This window comes from Rhinolophus ferrumequinum, chromosome 14 (assembly GCF_004115265.2).
Source record: "Rhinolophus ferrumequinum isolate MPI-CBG mRhiFer1 chromosome 14, mRhiFer1_v1.p, whole genome shotgun sequence".
NCBI classification, from domain to species: Eukaryota; Metazoa; Chordata; class Mammalia; order Chiroptera; family Rhinolophidae; genus Rhinolophus; species Rhinolophus ferrumequinum.
This window is the reverse complement of record NC_046297.1, coordinates 60,416,907-60,434,229: the sequence shown is the minus strand read 5'-3', so window position 1 is coordinate 60,434,229 and position 17,323 is coordinate 60,416,907. Positions and strand designations below refer to the sequence as shown.

General features: G+C 47.8%; 1 protein-coding gene and 1 long non-coding RNA gene across 2 annotated transcripts in view; one reads left to right on the top strand and one right to left on the bottom strand.

Moving 5' to 3' along the window:
* ZHX2 (zinc fingers and homeoboxes 2) overlaps positions 1-17,323 on the bottom strand; it is a 142,771-nt gene that overhangs the window by 21,590 nt on the left and 103,858 nt on the right. The gene's annotated exons all lie outside the window — the stretch shown is intronic.
* Positions 1-17,323, top strand: part of LOC117033894 (uncharacterized) — a 28,727-nt gene that overhangs the window by 838 nt on the left and 10,566 nt on the right. The window lies entirely within an intron of this gene.

The window sequence follows — 17,323 nt, the reverse complement described above, 5'->3', positions numbered from 1 at the left end:
CTCTTCTCAAGGTAGCTGACATGCAGCCTGGCTGTCAGATGAGGGAAATGTCTCAGTTCTTGAGCTCCCTAGGGAGGCATCTGGGGGAGGCGAAGAGTCAGACTGCAGAGGCCCCCCCCATGGCCAGGGGTCTCCAGCCAGAGGGGCAGAGGGGCTTAGAGGTCTGAGCAAGTGGAGGAGCCTGGGCTCCCAGCCCCCAGGCGGGCTTCATGCCTACTACCAGGGAGTACATGTGCTCCTTTCAAGAAATCGCACCTTCAGGCTTCAGGGGGTGAGGGGCAGACACCACTTCTCATTTCAGAGCCTTTCACTGGGTCTGTCAGAGGAAATAACAAGGCTGTCTCGGAGCTTTTTTTTTTTTTTTTTTTTTTTTTTGGAGCTTTTAAAGGAAGTATCTTGTCAAGATATCAAAGCCAAAAAGGATGCTTTTAGCTTTGCAGGGTCTTCTGACAGAGCTGTTAACAGATTCTGCTTCAGTTCAAGGGTAGATGTGTGTGTGTGTGCGTGCGCGTGTGTGTGTGTGTGTGTGATTGTTCCTTTATGTTTTAAAGTCACAACATTTCACCTTCTCCCCCCAGAAGAAGGAATTCTAATGTGTGGGTTTGTGGTGGTGGTGAAGAGATTGCGGGGTGGGGTAGGGAAAGGAATTGGATGCAGGGGTCCTCGGTTTTGCTCTAAGCTTCTGGCTGTGTAGCTTTCTCCTCATGTATCTCCATCCTTGCCTCCATTTTTCTCATCTGTTAAATGGGAATTACTTTTGAAAGGTCACTGGTGACCATGAATTAATTCCCAAGTTTTACTGATTTCTCCTCAGCCCACTTTAAATCTACACTTGAATTTGGGGGTGCGCCTACAGTGTGCCTCCCAAACCAGCCTGGGTGCTTTGTCAAAATACCCATTCCTGAGGCTGAGTCCAGACTTATTAAAACCAAACATCCAAGAGCAGGCCCAGGAATCAGGATTTCTACCAAGCAGCCATGTGACTGATATGCAGACAGGAGTGGAGGCCTTGGCAAGAAGACCTCTCTTGGTTGCTCCTAATTCAGACATGGACGGGCTGAGGCCAACTCAGTGCCACAAAGACAGGAGATGCTGCTCTCTGCATTCCATGCCGGACTGGAGCTGGACAGCGTGCTCCAAGGGAAGTGACAATTCAGAGGATGATGCAGAAATGGAGGGAGAGAATAGAACAAAGAGCGCTGGGCGCTCAATAACCTAGTGTCAGACCTCTTTAAAAACAACAGGGTCCAGAGCAGCAGAGTTGGAGGCTGGGGAAGGTGAGGTTTAAGAGGTTACTTCCTGTTACCGGTGTCTGTGCTTAGCTTTTATTGCTCAGTTGCTCAGATGATATATATATATTATTTTTTTTAAAGAAAAGAGGGGTTTGCAGATCTAGTTAAGCGTGGGCAGAAAAATGTAGTAACAAGGTACTGTTTACATGTAGAATCTTAATAGTCCCACAATACCAACAGGTGTGTGTGTGTGTGTATGTGATCTCCATTTCACAGATGATCTAGCTATCATCTCCATTTCACAGATGAGGAAACTGAGGCTCAGAGAGGTTAAATGGGCTGCTGAGCAGGATGGAGCCCAGATAATCCTGCCTCCACACCCACTGCTTGGTTGTTAATCGTTAGCAATTCCATTTCCTGACACTGACTCGATAAATTAGATTTCTTATAAATTCCAAGTGGCTTTCCCCCTCTGGGAGTGTTCAAAGGAGAAAGATTTTAATTGAATTATAATGTTTTTTGCAACTTGCTACTCTCGAGGCGCTCTCTGATTAGGTAGAAGAAAGCCTGCATGGTCTCTTCTAGCCGAAGAAATTCAGTGGATGACAGGAAGTTTGCGGCTGCTCCATCTGACCCACCACATTAGTGGCACCATGCCTGTAGGTGACACAGGGCTCTGAGAGGAGGCTGGTGTTCTGCTAGCAGTGGGGTAGTAGTGGTGACCTGAGACACTGTTCAGTTAGTACTTAGGGCAGAGAATGTCAGCTACGCCTGAGAAGGCAGACCCGTCCTGGGCCCCTGTGAACCTGGAACCCAGAATTTAGTCATTTACTCAGACACAATGATTTCGAAAGCTCAGGTACTTTTCACCCTTCAGTAGGTGAGGACTGGGCCTCCAGGGGCCTTGTTTCCCTCAGTACTTATCATACGTGCCCACCTGGTTGGTGGAAGAGGGCACAGCCTGGCGTTCGTCCTCCCCAATTTGGATCCTGGCTCTACCACTTACTGAGGCATCCTTCTCTGGCCATAGCCAGGATGCCCACTTCACAGGTCCCAAACATACCACAACCCAGAGAACACCAAACGCAGCACATCCATTCACCATGGCCAGCCTCAGTTCCTGCAGCTGTAAAATGGGGTGAATCTCCACCTGTAGGACTGGATTGAATGAACCTTTAACACTGGCAGTTGTGGTTCCCTTAAAGAGTGATTTTATTTAGTGAGCTGGTATTAGTGACGAGGGACTGTTCTGCCCCCTCCTCCTCCTCCGTCTACCTTCAGATCATCTCGCCCTTTCCCCCCCCGACCCCCTCCAGCTGCCAACCCGTGTATAAGGTGCAGCATGTTCACACCAGCTTATCTCACCTGAGTCAGCCTGCTCCAAGATCTGTTTTCTCATCCTTTGTTCATGCCCAAAGAAATTTCTATGGCAACTGTGCCAATATTTTTAATTTCCCCAACTTTGCCTCTCTGTTTTAGTAGGAGATTTTGCCTTGTATCTTGCTGAGAATATCAAGGTCACCTGATGAAAGTCACAAGACAAAGGTCACCTTCTTCCCCATCTCTATACTCATCTCTTTGTTCTCCACCTTGGAGGAAGTAGCTGGACTCCTCTTTATAAGGCCAACCCCTCCACCTGACTCCAGCTCAGCACTCATCAGCTCTCTCAACTCTATCTCCTTCCACCAGATCCCCTCCCTTTTCGGTCACAAACACTGCAGGTTGCCATCTCTCTAAAAAAGTAAACGAAGCAAAACAAATACAGAAAGCAACACCGAATTTCCCAAAGCCGCTCTATTCCTCCATCGTCGACACATTACTACCCCAACTCTTGCTTCCTCTGGCGGCAATGAAGAACTCAGGCTCCCGAGTGAAAGAGGCTTACCACCTAGGTCTGGTTCTGCCACTCATCAGTGTGTGAATTTGGACAAGTTACATCAATCTCCTGAAGCCTCAGCTTCTCCATTGCAATAGGGGGACGATAATGGTACAAATGAGCTATTTGAGCACAATGTTTGGCTCTGGGCTCCATTCATGATGAGCTCTGAGCTTGCAACACAGGGTACCTGTTGTTCAGATAACATAACCATCAAACATCTCGAAGGAAGTTTGAGATTCCTGCTGTTCATTCCTTCTGTTACAGCACTGTCCGTCCCTCACACTCAGCACATTCTGTCCTCCTGCTCTGTTGATGCTTTTGTTGTAAACTGCCAAATAGAGCCTATATTACCGCTTCTGGGGGGTGAACTGTCTTCGTCAAGCCCTCCCCACCACCCCCCCCACCCCCGGCATCCCTGGGCCAGGCTCCTGATTCTCCTGGCAGCCCCTTCGCTTCCTCGTCCACTTTCTGCGTTCATAGGTGCATCTCCATGCCCTTGGCTCTTTCTCATCCCTCTTCTCTCCATGCTCCTTGGAGATCCCATCCACTCCAAGGCTCTAAACTCATCCCTGTAGCTAGATATCGACCAAAACAGCCTTTCTAGTCCCAGCTCCTCTCTGCAGAGCCCCAGAGCTTCCATTCTGACTGCTGGATGACAGCGAGGACGGGCTACATGGACTCGTAAGTGGACAAAGGCTGGAGTGGCCATTCTCCACTGAAACCTGATTAAAAAGAAAAAACAAAGAACAAAACAAAAACAAGGCCAAGATGATTTATGAAAACCAAGGAAAAGAACATATAAGTAAAAAAAAACGGATGATCCAACAGGTTGGATAACAGACTCAACTCAGTTACCAACACCTGGAAGGTGTATGGGAAGGGAAAATGTGGCAGAGGCTGGAATGTCCGGCCTTAGAGTCTCTTCCAACTGTATAAATACTCTGTGCTTCTATGCTCACCACTGGGAGTCGCGTGGGCAGCTCCCATTTAGCACATGTAGAACCAAGCTCATCACCTGCCTCCCAAACCTGATCTTTCTGTAATGTTTCTTTATTCCAAAAAAAAAAAAAAAAAAAAGCACCACAATCTACTCAGTCAGTCAGGCTGGAAACCTGGAAACCTAGCTGACTCCTGCTCCTCCACTGTCCCCTCACCTCATAGTTTATTATGCACCAGGTCCTCCCAATTTTTCCTCCATCACATTTCCTCATTCTTCATTCCTCTGCTTTAGGCCGAGACTTCCTCCTGGCTTCGCTCGGCAGCTGCAGTAACTCCCTACATCGTGGTCTGGCCTCTGGGCTTCACCTGTTTGTGGTAGGCATCGCCTGTCCAGCATTCTTTCCTTCCTCCTTTGGCAATGGCAAGCCAGTTCTTTCTAGAGAAAGACCCCTACCCACTCTTGGCCCATGTGGATCCTGCAGCAGTAGGCATGTGACTCGGGCCTGACCACTGAGAAAAGAATTATGTGAGTAAAGAACGGGCTGGTGACCCAGTGGAGCAGTCAGAACCAGTGCGGGCTCCATGCTGGAGCCTTTGTTGAAACCATTGGGAGAAAAATGTTCTCCTTTTCTGGTGGTGTTGGTGAAGGGATTGGACGTAAGTCCAGAAGCGCCAGTGGCCATATTGCCACGTGAGGGGGAACACGCTTGAGAGCTGAGAGGAAAGCCAAGCTAAGAGGTGCAGAGAATGAGTCCTGATAACACCCCACTAGATACTGCTACGCCCCAACCCAACATCTTCCCGGACTCCGACATTATGTCAGTTTGCTTAAGCCAGTTTGATGGGATTTTTCTGTCACCTATTAATTGAAAATATCCTGACAGAGTTTCAGGCCAACCTCTTCACTGCCACCATTTCTTTCTACAACTGCAACTCTCAGCCGTTTCCTGCCATGACAGATGTGTTAGGTGACACGCCCATTTGCAACATTCTCTCATTCTTGTTGTGTTGGCTATTATTCCACACCATTCCCTCTTCCTTAAGAAAGAATCTTAGGACGTTACTGGGAGTGACATTTTTATAGGGATAACCTGGAGTCCTTGCTAATCAAGAAAAGTGAGTCATTTATAAACTCCAGTAGTTTATTTTTAGAAACAGATTTCTTGCCACGACATACCTCACAACTGATGCCATGATTGAACATCATGTTTCTAAACACGAATCTGACCACATCATCCTTTAAAACCTCCCTAGAAGTATTGTGAGCTGGCTGTGCGAAGCGCTTCTTGCCAACCCGTTTCCATCTTGATGCTCTATTTCCAGCCCCAAACATCCCTGGTATGTTAAAAGGGACATACAGCAGAAGACCTATTTTTTTTTAGAAACAGAAACATGGACCTTTCAAAAGAGAACACATTATCAGACATACATTCCTTCGATCGTTCATTCATTCATTCTTGAGTGCTGGCTATATGCCGACACTGCGTTAGATACTCAGGAAATAAGACATAACATTCCTACTCTCCAGGCGCTAATGGTCTAGGAGCAGGAGGCAGAAAATAAATAGAAAACAAAGAACTTACAGATAGGGGTAAGTGCTCTGTAAAGAGTTCTAAAAGTGATGTGATGGAGACTGAAGAGCTACTTTCCATGAGATAATCAGGGAAAGCCTCTGAGGAGAGGATTGATACATCAAGAAAGAGCAACCTTGACACAATAATGAGTACCAATGAAAACAGAGGAGACTCAATGACTACTTGTGACATTCCACGTTCACGGCAAAGTAATTTTCAAATTATTCAGTTATTATTGACAAATTCTATTCTCCTCAAAGATACTTCTTTTTTGAAAGGTCTCAAAAAGCTTCACGGAAAAGTATAACTGTTTTCCTGTTAATTATCAACATGAAAACAAAACTCTTCAATGATCGTATCGCGGAAAAAAAGTTCTTCTTTTCTCTACTTTGGACAGTTCAGGAATAGATAAACATGAGATGAGGTGAGAGCTCCGAACAGCTCCAAAAAGGAGGAGGGGAGTCGTCTGTGCATCTAGATCAAATATTGAAGAAATTTGAATCCCAAGGAATAGTTTGGAGAAAGCGGATTCAAAAATAAAACTACAGCACATTGTTTGTTGAAGTAGCCAAAACGAAGCACTGTCCTGATAGCTTATAAACACTTTGCCCCCAAATACCATATTCTGCCTTTAATGACAGAAGCTAAAAGAGAAAAACCAGAATCAAGAAGGTCCACAGGGCATTGAAGTGAGAAGGCTCTTCGAGGTGCCTTGAGCCTGTTTATTGGGTAAGGCCAACTACGATATCTGGGAAGGGACAGAGTGCAGGTATGGTGAGAGGAATCAAAATCTAGTCCTTTGTCATCATTATAAGACTTTAATGGCCGACTGCCTGGGGCAGGTGGGTGAAGTTTCTCTTAGAAGTGGTTGTGTTGGGGTGATGGGTTCTGCTGGGTGGCTGTCTGTTCCCAATGTCATGGTGAGATCAATGTGTTTTAAGCTGAATTGGTCCCTGAGAAGCCAATTAAGCAGAGTGGGGAAGTCCGCTAGCTTTGGCATTAGAACAGACCTGGGTGGGAATTGAGGCTCTCTCCAACAGCTACCAGTTGGATGACGCTGGCAAGATACTTCACCTGTCCTCGATGTGGTTTCTTTACCTATAAATCTGGAGCTAATGCCTACATCCCAGGATTGTCAGGATGCCACAAACGGCGTAATGCTTGTAAAGACCTCATCAAAACACGAGGTAGCTGCAAACTCTCAATAAATGGCAGCAATGCTGATGCTGACACCAGAGCAGCTCCACTATGACGCATTATAAAGGAGGAGTTAGTGTTGTAAAAGACGGGAAACTGTTGTTGCGTGTGTCTGCCTGGGTTTCCAATCACAAATCGATCGTACTGGAACATCTTTAATCCCTCTCTTTCTCTGAGAAATAATTTTTAAAAAAGCAACAAGATTTAGACATAGTTTGAAGCAAAGTAGCTTCATTATTTTTGCAGTTAATATTTAGCAGTTAATTATCATCTTCTCCAAGGCAAAGCATCCTTTTTTTCTGGGTAGAAAGAATCATAACATCCACCACCACATACAGGCACACACACCCACACACCCACAAACATGGAAAACCAGGGCTGGGAGAAGAGTGATGTGTTTCTGAAAGCAGGGGAAAAAAAAAAATTCTTGCTGCGACAGAAAGAAAAAGGAATGAATTCTGGTTTCCCATGTCATGTACATAAATAAATAAGGCACTATCAAATGTTTAAGATGGGCCGACTCTGATTTACCATCCATCAAATTCTGCTATCAAAACGTTTAGAAAGGCTGTGAGACAGTAGGGATTTATCATATTGACAATTCCCTATGTAACCTTTTCATTTCATTCTTTGGGTGGTTCACACACACTCCATCTTCCCGGAGCCAGGAGAGTAGTGAGATTTCTCTATTCCCCAGACACAGATCAGGGCGAGACAGGGCTTTCCAGCAATCACCGATTCTGTCAGATCTCTCCCTCTTCGGTCTGCCAGCCCTCCCTCCAGTGCTCCTACCCATCCTTTGCATCACCAAACATACAGCTGTCTCTTGAACCTCTTTTATCTCTACCTCGAAGACACTTCCCTTCACCTCAAAGCCTGGGATAAAGGATGAAGGTTTACTTGTACTCTCTGGTACAATGTCCTCCACAAAGCCATTCATCCAAGCCCGTTCAATCCTAGACAAAAAAATCACACAGGTTTAGATCGCATCTGGGGGCTACACTTCTCATCTCTGCACAGGACACAGGGTATAAAGCAGACTGAACAATGGTCCCCAAAGGTTTCTAGGTCCTCATCCCTGGAACCTGTGAATGGGACCTTATATGGCAAAACGGACTTTGATGAGGTGATTAAGGTAAAGATCTTGAGATGGAGAGATTGTCTTGGAACCTCCAGGAGAAACCAGCCTTGCCAATGTCTTGTCTTTATCGTGGTGAATCTTATTTTTTGACTTCTGACTTTCCAGAACTGTAAGAGAACTTGTGATGTTTTGAGCCACTAAGTTTATGGTCGTTTGTTACGGCAGCCACAGGACACTATTACAGAGGGCAAGCTGAGCTAGGTTTGCAGCCTGTGATCTTTCTATCACTCCACGCCACATGTTAGGCGGGCTCCTCCCCGCTTCTAGGCAGAAGCTGGAGGCCCGGCTCCCACCAGCACTGGTGCAATAAGAAAATAAAAACAGTAATAGTAATGACAACAGTAATAAAAATAATAGGATGTCCTATCTTTATTGCAAACCCAACTTGTCCCAAGCCCAAATGATCACCTGGCTTCCTCATTTCTTCTCCCACACCTATGGGGGTACCCAGCTTTCTGTCGTCTGGGATGGCAAACACAAGTCTGTTTGGATACTGCCCCCGCCGTGCCCTTCTTCATATGTGCTCCCAGGGAGTGATACCTTAGCTCATGAGTGTTTTTCTTCTCCTCAATCGGAATACAAGCTCTGTCATTTCTTGTAGTGTTCTAGATGGTTCCACATTAGTCCAAGCCATCATCATACCTCGTCTGGATTACCGAAATGGAATGACTTTCCTTTCTTCCACCATTTCCCCCATTCCAATTTGCTTTGTGTTTGCGGCCAGGCAGACTCATCCAAGCTCTGAGTTTACTCCAGCCCTTGTTTCGTTGATGCCCAGGCACGGCTCCCTATTCTCCACTGAACCCCATTCCAACTGTCTGAGGAGCTTTCAGGGTTTCCCAAGACACAATTCCAAGGCTCTTACCAAAACTCACACCCTCTTCTCCCTGAACCTTCTGCGTCCAGCAGGTTCTTTGCACCCCACCCCTGCCAAATATTTTCTGACGACTCGCCAGGCAGACCTCTAGTCTAGGCATTGGGGAATGAATGAAACAGACCATTTCACCCTGATAAGCCAGTAGTCTTAAAAGCAAGACTGTCTGGCTCTTAACAAGCCATTAGTCTGAAGTTCCTTTATTTACTTAATAGATATTTGAGCACCGACTAAGCATCAGGTTTTGTCCTGGGGGCTGGAGATGGGGGGGCGGGGGGGGCGCAAGCTAGGCTTAGAGCTGTCCTCTTGGAGTTTAATTCTAGTAGAGGAGAAAGCAAATTACAGAAGCAATGATAATGCAGGCGTGCTAAGTGCAATCTTAGGGGCAGCATGGGGTGCTCAGCGAGAAAGGCAAGGCGAGAGCTGGGAGAGGCAAGCAGAGGCCTCAGTGGACTTTATCGTGAGGATGATGGGAAACCACTGAAAGGGGAGGGGGACGTAAGTGCGGGTGACTGGCATGAATTGACATGTGTTTTAGAAGGTACCAAGTTAAATCCTTCTATGCCTGACACTTCTGTGGCTTGCCTCCAGCTTTCCTTCTGGATCTCTCTGGGTCTGACTCCTGACACAATGCGACTTTGATCAGTCAAGGCTTTGAGTTTCTACTGTTCATCTGTTCATTCACTATGTCACTATGTCCCAGGAGCTGGACTAGGTTGTGAGGCTACAAAAATGAATGAAAACCTCATCGTCCCCTATGACTGGTGGTAGGCTGAATAATGGCCCACCCAGAGATATCCAGGTCCTAAGCCCTGGAACCTATGAGCGTGACCTAATATGGCAAAAAAGATTTTGCAGATGCGATTAAGCTAAGGATCGTGAGATGGGGAGATCATCCTGGATTGTCTGGGTGGGCCCTAAACGCCATCATAAGTGTCTTTATAAGAGGGAAGTAGAGGGAGATGTGAGAGAACGGAAGGCCTTGTGACATAAGCCGAGGGAAGCAGAGTCACACAGAGAAGATGCTGGCTTTGAAGATGGAGGAAAAGGCCACGAGCCAGAGAATGCAGGGAACGCAGCTCTGGCTGCTGGAAGGGAGGGGAACAGATTCTCCCCTAGAGCTTCCAAAGGGAGTGTAGTCCTGCTGACACCTATGGCCTCATGGGAGTTCCCAACAACCCGCTGAATGAGAACACACTTAGGCCTGGTTTACAGATGGGTCTGCACGATATGCCACCTGGAAGGGAACAACTGCAAATGACATGTAGCCAATAGCTCATGGGATTCTCTGGTCTTCCATGTTCCCCATGATCCTGAAGCAGCTGGCTTGACAGAATGGTGGAATGACCTTTGGAAAGTTCATTTATAGCAGCCACAAGAAATGAATACAATTCACGTTTTCATGGCGCTTACCTTCGAGTGCCAGACATGGCCTTTAATTAAAAAAAAGCACACAAATTAATAGCTAATGACACACTGACAATAGCTGGACAGCCTAACTTTATAAGGGAATGCATTTCTCCAGGGCAGGGGCAGAGGCAGGGGCAGGGGCTGTCACCCTTGGCTCCTCACTGGCATAAGCAGGGGAGCTCTTAAACACCCCAGCGCTCAGGCCATACACCATACCAATTAAGCCAAACTGCCTGGGGGTGGGGTTCAGGCATCTGTATTTTTTAAAGCCCCCTAGATGATTCCAATGGGCAGCTGAGTTTGAGAAGCCCTGGTCTCAGGCGAACCACTTCCCAGGAGACCTGAGTTGGGGAGCGTGGGTGTTGCTTCTGTGGAGGCTGCTCTAAGATGGGGGGGTGGGGGTTATTCCCACTCTGTTCTCCTGCTAGGTGGGGTCGTAAATCTCGGCTGTCATCCCACTTGAGCAGTTGTCAGAAAGTACTGGCCTGAAACTAATATACAAAACTATTGAATATCAACTATCATTGAAAAAGGAAACAAAAGACAAAGGAAAAAGAAAAAAAGAAAGTACTAGCCATTCTACTGTGTCTTCTGCCGCAGGTCAGGCCTTCCTCCTGTGTCACCTGCACTGTCACAAGGGCCTTCCCACTGATCCCCTATACTCAGCCATCGGATTTTTCCAGGGCATTGTCCAAACTGCTGCCCTGTGAGCCACCTCAAAAACAGATGATGGCACACCACTCCCTCCTCTAAACCCTGCACTGGCTTCCCACTGCTCCTCAAATATTGTCCAAATTCCTCCGGGGCGTCGTCAAAGCCCTGCCGATACTGCCTGGGTTTCTGACCCCCCCCCTCACCTGCACTGATTGTTTTGGAACCTGCCCTTCCCACACCCACCACCAGGCCTCGTCCGTGCAGGTCTCTCTGCCTGGAATGGCTCTCCCTCCCAAACCTTCCTATCGAAGGCCAGCTGAGCCTGTCTTTCAAATCTAGCTCCAACTCCTTCTCCCACAGAATCTGTCCCAGTCCCTCTGCCAGAGTGTTTGCTCCCGCCCCTACTCTCAAAGCACACAACGTGAAGTGTCCACAGGGTTCTATTAGAGTTACTTGTCCAGGTGTCTCGCCCGCCGTGGCTTAGGGGCTCATTCCGGGCGAGGACCTCGACCTCTGCATCGCTGGGTCTTTCACATCTCGGAGCACAGGGGCCTGTTCAATCGACATGTACTGCACAGCAGTCACACCCCGTTACTGTATCCTCTATCCTGCACCTTTCCTTGGTGTCTAATGCAATTTGCACAACACAGGCCCACTGAGAACCTCATCTGGCAATTATTGGACTTCAAGAGGGACGACAAATTAGTGTCCTCTCGCAACAGCTGACAGTAGAGGAAGTTATATAGTCTCACCTGTATTTTTCTGAATAGCAGGATATTGCTGACTCAACTTCAAAGGAGGATCAGAGGTCTGTCAATACTCCTGTATTGTTAGCAGCAGAAGCACTCACGGCGATAACAACTCAGAGGCCCTTACCTCCCCAGCCACTTAGGTTCAACCCACAGGGTGTGGGGCAGGTTGGGTCGTCTGCTCTCTCTGTCAAGGCCACTGGCTGTTGGTTCATTGGTTGACTGGTTTGTTCATTCATTCATTCAGCAAAATACGTACTGATGGCCTAATATATGACAGCACTATTTAGGGCACTGGGAATACTGCCCTCTGGAGTTTATATTTTGGAGGCCTGGGTTATGGCGAGAGAGAGAGAGAGAGAGAGAGAGAGAGAGAGAGAGAGAGAGAGAGAGAGAGAGAGAGAGAGAGAGGAAGTGAGATGGCATGAGGTCAGGGTTTTAGCCCAAGTCCATCTCTGCTCACCACCTGTTATGGGTTGAATTGTGTTCCCCCAAAAAAAGATATGGTGAAGTCCTAACCTCTAGTACCTCAGAATGTGAGTGTATCTGGAAATAGGGTCTTTACAGAGGTAATCTACTTAAAATAAGGTTATTAGGATGGGCCCTAATCCAATAGGACTGGTGTCCTTATAAAATGGGGAAATTTGGAAGCAGAGACAGACTTGCACGAAGGAAGATGGCGTGAAGAGACACAGGGAGAAGACGGCCATCTTCAAAAGCCAAGGAATGCCTCAGGCTACCAGAAGCTGGAGACAGGTATGGAACAGATCCTCCCCGGGATTCCTACAGAGGCAGCATGGCCCTGCCGATCTTCGTTCAGACTTTTGGCCTCTAGAATTGAGACACAGTGAATTTCTCTTGTGTAAGCTACCCAGTTGGTGCTTTGTTAGGGCAGCGCCAGGAAAAGAATACACCACCCAAAGCAGGGATATCTTCTTTCCAGGCGCTTGTGGCCTGGAGAACCAGCCTGGCTGATTCTGCCAGTTTTGAAAATCTGGACTCACCTTTCATCAGGAAAGAGCACAGTGACTTGGAAATGGAAGTGCCTCACTTTAAGCAAACCTGATGTGTGAACACATGGCACTTACGCTCTAGAGAAATTGAGGCATGGCTGTGTTACGATAGGAACCTGTCAGAGAACGTAGCATGGAGCTTTCACAATTCGGGGCCATTCCAGAATTCTGGTCTGCATAAAAATCTTCAAGCAGCCTTCTACCCTGGAAGGTGTGCTATCCAAACTCCACCTTCATCTGTGATCAGTGATGTCAGCCCTGCCTTTGGGTTCTGCTCTTAGGTTCCACCTTCAGCTTCTCAAACTTCCCTTCTGGGGCAAGCCGGCAGGTAGATGTGGTGATGTTGTGGCAGATTAAAGATGGCCACACATTCTTTGATACTTTTCCCACTGATAGGTGGGGTACATGTCCCCATCCTTACCCCCCTAAAAACCGGGCTGCCTTAGGACTACTTTGGCCCGTAGAATGCGGTGAAAGTGACACTATTACAGACAGTTCTGGGCCAAGGCCTTCAGGAGGACATGCAGATTCTGCTTCCTTCCCCTTGGAGCTCTGGGCTGCCATGTAAGAAGTCTGACCGCCCCGAGGCTGCTACGCTCTGAAGAAACCCAAGCTACCCACATGGAGAGAGAGAGATTCTCAGCCAGCCCTCAGCTGCTCTAGTTCCATCCATCATGTTAAGTCACTCAACGGAGTTCCCCAGCCATCACGGAGTAGGTGAGCCCTAACTGCTACACTCTGCCTGAACTTCTCACTCACAGAATTGTGAGGTATAATCCATTTCTGTTTGACATTCCTAAGTTTTGGGGTCATTTTTTTAGGCAGCAATGGTGAGCCAGAACAGACCCAAGATATCAACCAAGAATGTGACTTCAAGACTGACAGGGAATCTTAATGGATGAAGGATGCTGAGGAAGGCTTGAGGTGGGGTCCATACCTGATGGAGCCACCTGGCTGGCTCTGTCGGCAGGATGACAGACACAAGCTCAACTGCCCCTCCGCAGCCCATGGCCACCCCCCGGGGCAGATAGAGCACGTGACTAGAAGGCAAGAGAATCAGTTTCTATCATAGGACACTACTGTTAATAGATCTGTGCTGGCCACTGGGCCAGGTGCTTCACGTATTATTGCTAAACTTCACAAAACCTTGAAAGTAGGTGTTTTACAAATATGAAAACTGAAGCTCAGAGGTGCTGGCTAACATGCTCAAGAACTAGAGCTAGTCCATGGCAGAGCTGGGGTTCAAGTCCAGGCTATGAGGCTTGGCTTTTGGAAGGAACTCACGGGGGTCAAAGTTGGGGTGACTTGACACAGGAAATGGCGGGGGGAGCGGGAACAGGAGGAAGGCCTTTAAAAGAAACGAACAAAATGGAGTTCAGTTATTCAAAGGTTCCCCTTGAACGGCTGTCATGTCATCCATGTGGCCAACATGGAATATTCCAGACACCAACCTAGATGCTCTGCAAAGAGTTTTCTGCAGGACTGAGAGACTGACGCCGTGTAAGCCGTAACATCTGCTGATTTGGTAAGTGGATATATTTAGTGGTGGAACAGTTTTTCTTCCAGTTTCGTAACACTTAAAAAAAAAATTCTGCTTGTCCTATTTTATTCTTTTCTTTCTTTTTTTCTTTCATAAACTCGCAAGTGATGTCGCCATTCTTTCCATAGCAACACACTAGGATCCTAACTCTGCTTTGCTGGGAGAAGTTCAAGCGGGACGCAGGCAGAGGGAGAAGAAAATACGGGGTTGGGGTGGGGAAGAAACACTAAAACATCACCACTCAAAATGAAGGCAGAAAAGACCTTGGCCGTTTTGGTACCGAGAGCTACAAGTGTCACCAGCTCCCGCTCCTATCCCACACGGAGGGGACGTGTCCTGCAGCCAGGGAGCAGATTCTGGAGACCCTTGTGGATTTGTTCCCAATGGATCATGATGTTGACAGTTGTGTTATTCTTTCCGAGGTGCTCCCTTTCTTCAATTCTCTTTCAATCCTTCTGATGATGGTTGGGAGACAGCTTTAACTAGGGGAAAACTTGTCTTCAATATTTTTCCTTACCATCCACTCATCTTTGCTTTTTAAAGGGAGGTGGATCCAGACTTTTGGGGAAGGTTAGAGAGTGGAGGAAGGAATGGAAAACCAGCGTAAGAGCGGGTCCGTGTGCGTGTGGTCACACACAGTGTCTCCTTTCCTCCTCTCAATTGCCGTGGAGTGGACATTCTTATCTCCATTTCCAGGAGAAAACTCTGGATCTGAGCCCAAGAATCCAGCAGGTGCCGTGTCTAAGCAAGGGCTCTAAAGGCACCGAGCTGGAGACAAACATCGGTGTCGTTTGTTGTGGTTTGGCATTGTCCGGTGTGCCTACGTGGAGGTTGGCCACGTTGGCCTGCAGGCAGAAAAGCCAGCACCTCCTCGTAAGGGTGACAAGCATTAACCTTGATCCCTTCTGCCCTGTTCTTTCCAACGTGACCTTCTATCTCTCATTTCTATTCTCTGAGAGGCTGCCGCTGCTGTAGCAAAGTGGAGAGCACGTGAGATGGAGAGTGCCCGGCAGTCATTAAAAAATAATACTTTGGAAGAAAGTATAATGACATGGGAACATCCTCATATAATGATAAGTGAAAAAGTGAAGTTACAACATACCATATAATTCCATTTATCCTATGTCTGGAAAAGGCAAAATTAGAGAGAAAAGCCAGTGGTTACCAGGGGCTGGGGGTGGGGGTTGATGACGGGGGCACAAAAGAATTTTTGGAGCAATAGAATTGTTCTGTATCTTGATTTTGGTGGTGGTTATTCAACTACATGGGTTTACCAAAAGTCACAGAAATGTACCTGGTGGTGATGGCCCTATCCCGAGGACTGTAAGAGTTACCTGCGGTAGTTGACACCCTGCTCGGGGCTGGGATAGCCGCCTCTGTCAGAACACTGAGACGGAGGGGGATGTGACAGAGAGGGTCCTCTCCCACTAGCCCCACCTACACCCCAGGTGGCTTTGGCTCTTTCACAAATTCTGATGCCATCAGCTGAGCTTGGGGGTGTTAGAGAGGGAGGAACTAGCTTCTTCTACAAGAACACCGAGGGCTGTCAGGGAATAAAAGACATTAGTCAGACTCCAGCTCTATTCTTTCCTCTCCCATTCATTTTAAACTCCTTGAATGAGCCTTCTCCCTCAGTCTCCAATTCAGCTCCCCCATTCCTGAATTTAGCTCCCATCCTCTTCTCTCTCTATGAAAACTGTGATCCAAATACATGATTTCTTAAGGGCTACGCTAAGCAATATGCTAGGTTCTACTTCTGTCCCCAGGGTCTATTGCAGCACCTGGCACACATGGCTGCCTAATAAAAATGTTGGCTGAACCACTGAAATGACAAAGGCGGGTAGGATACAGTTTCTGACTTGCGAACCGGTAGTTCCTGTGTCTCAGGTTCCTCATCTGTGAAATGGGGATAATAATGGCACTTACTTCATATGATTGGGAGGATTAAATGTGTCTAATGAGAGGTACTTTGAATAGTGCCTGAATCAAGGTAAGCTCTCAGGAGATGGTAGCCATTAGTTTTGTTAGTACCACTTGGATGAGCTCAGACAAGACAGAGGCCGAGAGTTATGAAAGGTAAAAGAAAGGTGGGGTCATTTCCAACAAGGGGATTCAGAGAGCCTTCAGAGCACAGACAGATGTGGTCTGTGGTACCTCTGGGAGGTGTGTTGACAGGAATCCTAATGGCTTCCCTGGACAGAAACTGTGCTGTGATTGATTACTGATGTCTGTTCTGGGCAAGGAAAGTGGCATGGTGGTGTGTGTGCCTCCTCGGCCTATATTATGTTTGCTTTAGGATTCAGCCATGTCAGGGCACATCTGGAATTCTGGCAGGACAGGCCTGCCCACAAGTTTTTGAATTCTAAGGCCGAAGGGGTTTTGAGGGAAGAAACGTATCTTTGGGGAAGGGACAGACCCTGACTGAAGGACATCATCTTAGACAGCAGAAGGCAATGCAGTTCTGACTGAGGCCGGTGCCTGGTCGTCATCAGAGCACCCTTTGGCCCAGATCCCAATGATCCATGTCTGAGTCCAAGAGGAGGGGACAAGGAAAACCTGGTAGAGCTGTCTCAACAAAAATCTCTGCATGAAGCAGCACTGTGAGGGTGCCCTGGTGGAATGTAATGTGGGGGGAGGGTTCTCCTCATTGCAGCGGGAGGACACTGTGGGGCCTTGGGCACTCTGGCAGAGCACGGTGTGGCTGCTGTGTGGCCTCCCAGGGGCCAGGACAGGAAACCCAACTCTGATGCGTGCAGGTGGTGGTTTCATGGTGGCTCCTTAGAGTAAATACCCACAGTGTTCCCTGAGGACTCCCAGAAATAGTTAGGGGCTGGAGATGATCCGGGGCTGGAACCCCCACCCCACTGGGTTGGGGACAAAGCCTTTGGCGTAGTGACTCAAAGGTGAGCCCAGGGCTGGGAGCCCTGAGAAACACACAGGTCATAGTTTTAATGCCATGTGGGGTGAGAGCTCCAAGTGCACAGGCGAGGGAGTTGCTAGCTGTCTGGCAGGGCAGCAGGAAGGCTTCATAGAAACAAGAGCTGAGCCAGGTGAAGCTGTGGATGGGGATCTGGAAAAGGAAGGACACCCTGGACCGGAGGAGATGCATGAGCAGACGTAC